Source organism: Asparagus officinalis, chromosome 4, assembly GCF_001876935.1.
Source record: "Asparagus officinalis chromosome 4, Aspof.V1, whole genome shotgun sequence".
NCBI lineage: Eukaryota > Viridiplantae > Streptophyta > Magnoliopsida > Asparagales > Asparagaceae > Asparagus > Asparagus officinalis.
In genome coordinates, this window is record NC_033797.1 from 56982148 (window position 1) to 56988446 (window position 6299).

The following is a 6299-nucleotide window of genomic DNA, read 5'->3' on the forward strand; positions in this document are numbered from 1 at the left end:
GACTACCAGAAGAGGAGGATTGAGAAATCATAGATTGTCGGATATCACCTTGAGGAGTCTGGCCTTTGTCGTGTTTATCTAAATGACGTTTGAGGTGGTTGGTGCAGCTGTTATGATGAGCTTGAAAAATCTTGCCGCGCAACGCACACTTAGCTTTCTGGATGAGGATCCTACCGTGTTCATCCTTGGTGACGTCGATCTTCTCGTAAAAATTTCACACATCGGATCTTGGTCTTTTAGGAGCTCTTGGTGCAGATTCGTCGCCACCGGATTCAGGATTAACTTCGGTAGGAGTAGACCCAGTAGGAGGACTCATTTTAGGATCGCGAGATAGGTTTTGCTCTTCATAATCAGATCCGGAAGCCATTTGATGAAAGGATTAGAAAGTATAAGAGAGTATAAGACTATAAGAGTATAAGAGAGAGTATAAGAGTATAAGAGAGAAGTAGATGAGTTTTGGTGTGAAGAAAATAAATGAAAACCCCTCTATTTATAGAACCAGCCCCCTAAGCAAATGACCAAAATAACCTCACAAAATAGCCGTTTTTTGACCGTTTTTGGGGACAAAACGGTCAAACGACAGATTATGGCCGGGCCGGGCCGGCCCGGCTGTTTTGGCCACAACGGTCACGGAAGTGAGGTCGATCCCACATGGACTAGGGTTAATTACCAAATTTCACGTTATTAGACTAGCTAAACTAATGAGTAAATTAGAAGAGATGAAAATTAAAAGAAATAAAATAATAACTAATAAGGTGGAATTCAATATAATGAAGAGCCAGGATTGGGTTATCACCACAACTTTGATGCTCAATGATGAATTATTTCAGTTCTCGGTGTTCCTTTGCTCCCTTATAGACCTTCTTATGTTTGCAAGAGTCACCGATAGTTCAAGATTGTTTTCGTCGTTTACTTCTGTTTGATTCCCTTGCATAAAAGAAAGTGAGAAGCAAAGAGAAATAAAAAAAAAGAATCTAGTCTAGCTTAATAACGTAAGCACTCAATATTAACACCATAGTCCCCGGCAACTACGCCAAAAACTTGATAGGCAAAATCTGCAAGCGCACAGACTCGTTATAGCTATCAAGGTCGATCCCACAGGGACTAGGGTTAATTACCAAATTTCACGCTATTAGACTAGCTAAACTAATGAGTAAATTAGAAGAGATGAAAATTAAAAGAAATAAAATAATAACTAATCAGGTGGAATTCAATATAATGAAGAGCCAAGATTGGGTTATCACCACAACTTTGATGCTCAATGATGAATTATTTCAGTTCTCGGTGTTGGTTTAAACTAAAAAGGGTGAATTAGCCTAAATTAATCTAAAGCCTTTTTCAAGGTCTAAAGATCATGCCTAATTAATCTCAATTAATCTACTTTCGTGGAATTAAGATTAAGTTAAACTCATTAAGCTTTATGCTAATCCAAATCAAATCCCTAAGGAATCTAGCCTACTTTCGTGGTTCGAGCTCCCTGCTTAATTTCTAGAGATCCGGTATTAATCTTCACCTTTCAGTCCTTCAATTAATTACCTATGATTACTAATACGGTGATCAAGCGAATCAACAAAATTAAAACACTAGAAATCAAGTTCAAAGATTTAAACTTTCACCAAGAACCTATATCAATTCATCATCAATCACCAAAAAGTTGGGTTCTTTCCCAATCCTAGACAAGAAAACTACTCACACATGATTGGGATAAGAGAATACATCAAATAATTATGCAAATCAATCATAAGAAGAAATAAATCAAAGAGAGGAAAGAATTAACCCGTCTTTCAATTGAAATCTTCAAAATAAGAACTTGCAATCCAATCTTCTACAAGAGATTAATGTCTTCCTTCAATACTTGAACCCTAGAATAGTTGCTAGTTGATGGCTAAAAGAACATAACAAAAGATATCCAAAACCCTAAGTCAAAACATCTATTTATATGTCCCCAAAAATCTAGAAAATAACTAATTCCCGCGCCACAGGTGTGGTCTGCACTACACCAGGGTGTGGTAGGGGCTGTTTTGCTGATTTTGTGCTTATTTCTTTAGTTTTCGGTATTTTGGCTATAACTTTTGCGTCCGACCTCGGAATGAGGTGATTCAAATTGCGTTGGAAATTTGTTGAAGAGATCTACAACTTTCATCTTTAGAGTTTTTCTTGATTCGAACTGCATCATGGTCGAAATTGCAGTTCTTCATACTCGTGCATCCATTTTCTTCACGAACCATGCCTTCGAAATCTTGTTGTTGCTTTAAACTCTTGTATAACTTTCAACGATCATCAAATCTTTCAATCTTGAGCCAATACCTACGTATAAGAACACAAACCACAACAGTATCCTCGATCTAAACACGAAATATGCATTAAACACTCGTAAATCATGCTTGAAACATACTAAGATAATGCATATTTTACGTGTTTATCACAAATCATACAATATTACAAACTCTAGAATTGATTTACCCATATCATTATTATCTCCATATCCGAAACCTCAATGTATCCTCTCATATCCATTATTATCCTTACCAACATGCCCATTAAGATCCCCTCATATAAGTAATTTCTCTCTAAATGGGATTCATTGTACTAATTCGTCTAATCTATACCAAAATTTTCTTTTAGTACTCTCGGACAAGCCTATTTGTAGTGCGTAAAGTACTAATAATATTAATATCATCTACACCTAACACAACTTTTATTAGTATTATTCTATCTCCAACTCTTTTTACATCTACAACACTTTCTTTTATTATATTATCTACAAGAACTCCCACTCCATTCTTATTCTTCTCTTTTCCCATGTACCAAAGTTTATATCCAATATTTTCAATTTCTGTAGATTTTTTACCTATCTATTTAGTTTCTTGTAAACAAATTATATTTATGTTTCTTCTAATCATGACATCCACTAATTCCACTGTCTTTTCGGTAAGTATATCTATATTCCAAGTAGCTAATCTAATTCTATTTTCTTGTAAAAGTCTCCTACCATTTATCCTCTTGGACCGTTCTAGTATATGTCTAATACTATTAGGTACCCTATTAGAGGATTGTAGATTCTTAGAACTCCCTTGCTTACTTGTCATTACACCGGGATGACATTGATGTAATGCGTCGCTTTTGGGGAATGACCTAGCAAACCACTCTTGCTTACTTATCATTGCATCGGGGTAAGATCGATGCAACGCGTCGCGGTGGGGATGCCCAAACAAGTATATAATAGGATTTATTATGCATGTGGATCCGACTATATTTTACGCTGGTTGTCGGTTACCTAACACAACCCTCCTCCTTTGTCCTGGCTTGGGACAAACAGTGTTGACAAACAGCACTAGCGGAGTTAACATATCATAATAGATAATGGACATAAAAAGAATAAATGCCCAATTTCCTCTCGACTTTGATTACAAAGAGCACACTCACTGGTATTCAAAGAATCAAAATAAACCAACTTATCTTGACTCAACAGCCTCCCCGCAACAGCTAACCAAAGTATAAAAATATACTTAGAAATAGAAAAAACTTTCCCATCTGTATATTAATACCGGTGAACTTTTAGGTAAAGAGCGAAATAAACTTCTAAAAGCATTAGAAAAGCTAACATTTTCATCTTTCTGCAAACTCCTAAGCATGCCCAAAACGTTATTGATATCTAATTAGAAGCTAATCCCTTACCCTCATAAGTCTTCCCCAAACCGTGAACCAATCCCCTTAGCTTGCACCCTCCAAACAGAACATTGCTTTAAATAATGACTATGAAGTCATTTAATCCAAAGCATATCTTTTTTGAAGATGTATTGCCCATAAAAGCTTGATCTTAGATACGGACCGTAGTTTCTAATCTGACAAGTCCCAATCCACCTTGAGATTCACCATACACATGCTATCCCAAGATACCAAATAAAATTTATGTTTACCCTCTCTAGACCCCAAAATAAATTTGCAACAATTTTTAACATTAAGCTTGATTTTCTTCTCTGGTAGCATATATACTCTAGTCCAATAAACATGCATGCTAAACAAAACTGATCTCACAAAATTTCTGTCTAATAATGTAAGAGTTTGAAAGTACCTCCAACTTTCAATTTTGCTTCAATCTTATTTAGTAATTCCTAATAACGTCCATCAAAGACTCTAACATCTGACAAAGGAACCCATAGATACTTAACTGACAACTTCCCTTTAACAAAACTAATTGCATATAACAACCGACATTTTACCCTCTTAGTAACCCCTACAATAAACATATTCCTCTTGTTAAGGTCCAATGTAAGTCTACACATGGTAGAGAATTGAACAATCTTCATCTTTAGTAACAACAGAGATTCCTATCAGCCTTGGCAAACATTACAATTAAGATCATCTATAAAAGTTAAATGAGAGAATCCAAGAGCAGCACATTTAGGATGAAACTTGAATTTATTTTTTCTCTCTTTAGCTCACTCATACTTCTTGACAAATATTACATGCAAATAACAAGGGGATAAAGTGTCTCCTTTTCTAAGCCTCTTTGACCATCAAAGAAACCATGCATAACCTCACTCAACAGTATAGAATACGTAGTTGTAAAAACACACTCCATATATTTATCAGGAAAATTCAGATTAATAAGCATACTCCTAAGGAATCTCTAATCAATTATATCATATGTTTTCCAAGTATCCACTTTCAATAACCATCTAGGAGAAACTCCCTCTCTAAAATAGTGCTTAACCAATTCATACCTCATCAGAATATTATTAACTATTGATCATCCTTTCACAAAAACAACATGGCATTCACTAATCAATAATGGTAAAATTCTCTACAATCTATTAGTGAGAATATGAGATATCACTTAGTATAAATTGTTGCAACAAGAAATAGGGTAGAAATCTACCACTCTAGTTAGCTTAGGGACATTAGGTACAAGTGTCATAGTTGCAGCCTTCGTATTTGAGTGAAGTTTTCCAATGATGAAAAACTGCATAATAGCTCATTTAAAGCCCTCCCAACAACTACTCATGCCTTCTTATAGAATCCTAATGAAAACCCATCAGGACTTGAAGCTTTTGATTCGGGTATGGACCACAAGGCTGCTTCAATCTCAGCATCAGTAACATAAGCACACAAACTCAATCTTCGCTCCTCATTCAACACATGCGCCATCTTAGTAACATCAGAATCCAATCATCTACTTCCTTTTCTAATAACTGTTGATAATAATTGAGTACTTCCTACACAATAAGCCCAATATCAACAATCTTTCTATTCGATCATCATACAGACAAAGCACCTTTGAATGATGTCGTCTGTATCTCATATATGAATGATAAAAACTAGAATTTGTGCCCCCTTAAGTAATCCAATCATGCATAGACTTTTGCTTATAGAAACTCTCCTCAGTACTTGTCAAGTTCATGTTGAATGAGCAAAGCAACAACATGAGAAACTTGAATAAAATTATGTACTTCCTCTAAGGCCATGTTATTCATCTAAATCTGTTGACTAATATGAGCATAATATTACTGATTGAAAGATTTCAAAGCCACCTTAACCCTCTTATACTTGCCACGAAACACAGCCATCTCAAAACAACTAAGCCCATTCCCCCAACAAGCATCAACAATAGATAGAAAATCCCTATGAGTAGTCCACATAGAAAAGAGCCTAGACGGTTTCTTTCCCTCAATTGTATCATGAAAAATAGTAACAACTCTAGAAAAGTGATCTCATATTGTAGCAGAGAGGAAATCCACTTGATTTGCCTCAAGATTTTGAATCCATCTCATTTATAAATACGTTATCTATGCGAGAGCAAAATCTATCTTGGGCATCTTGTTTTGTTAGTTCAGGTGAACCAAAAACCAATACTTCCCATATGCACTAAACAAAGATTATCCATCAAATCAGCAAGACCCCTAATTCCAGTTTCATCGGTAATTGCATTGCATGATTTAATAGTTTTTCTTCTTGAGAGAGCACAATATTGAAATCTCCCATCAACATCCAAGATCCATGAACATTAAACCCCATGATCTGATACCGGCCTTTTCCTTTGAATAGAACAATTATAGGCATACACAATAGATACCTCAAAACCGCTAACATTCCGCACATCCTGAACCTTGCAATAAATAAACTGATCAATACAATATAGAGGAGTCACATTCACCACATAAACGTCCCAAATAATCGCTATTCTACCATTTTGAGCATACTTGTAGTTATGAATCCAGCCTCAATCTTTAAACTGTTAGATCTACATCATAAAACTTGAGATCTAAAACCATATAGCCATGATTAATTCAAAGAGA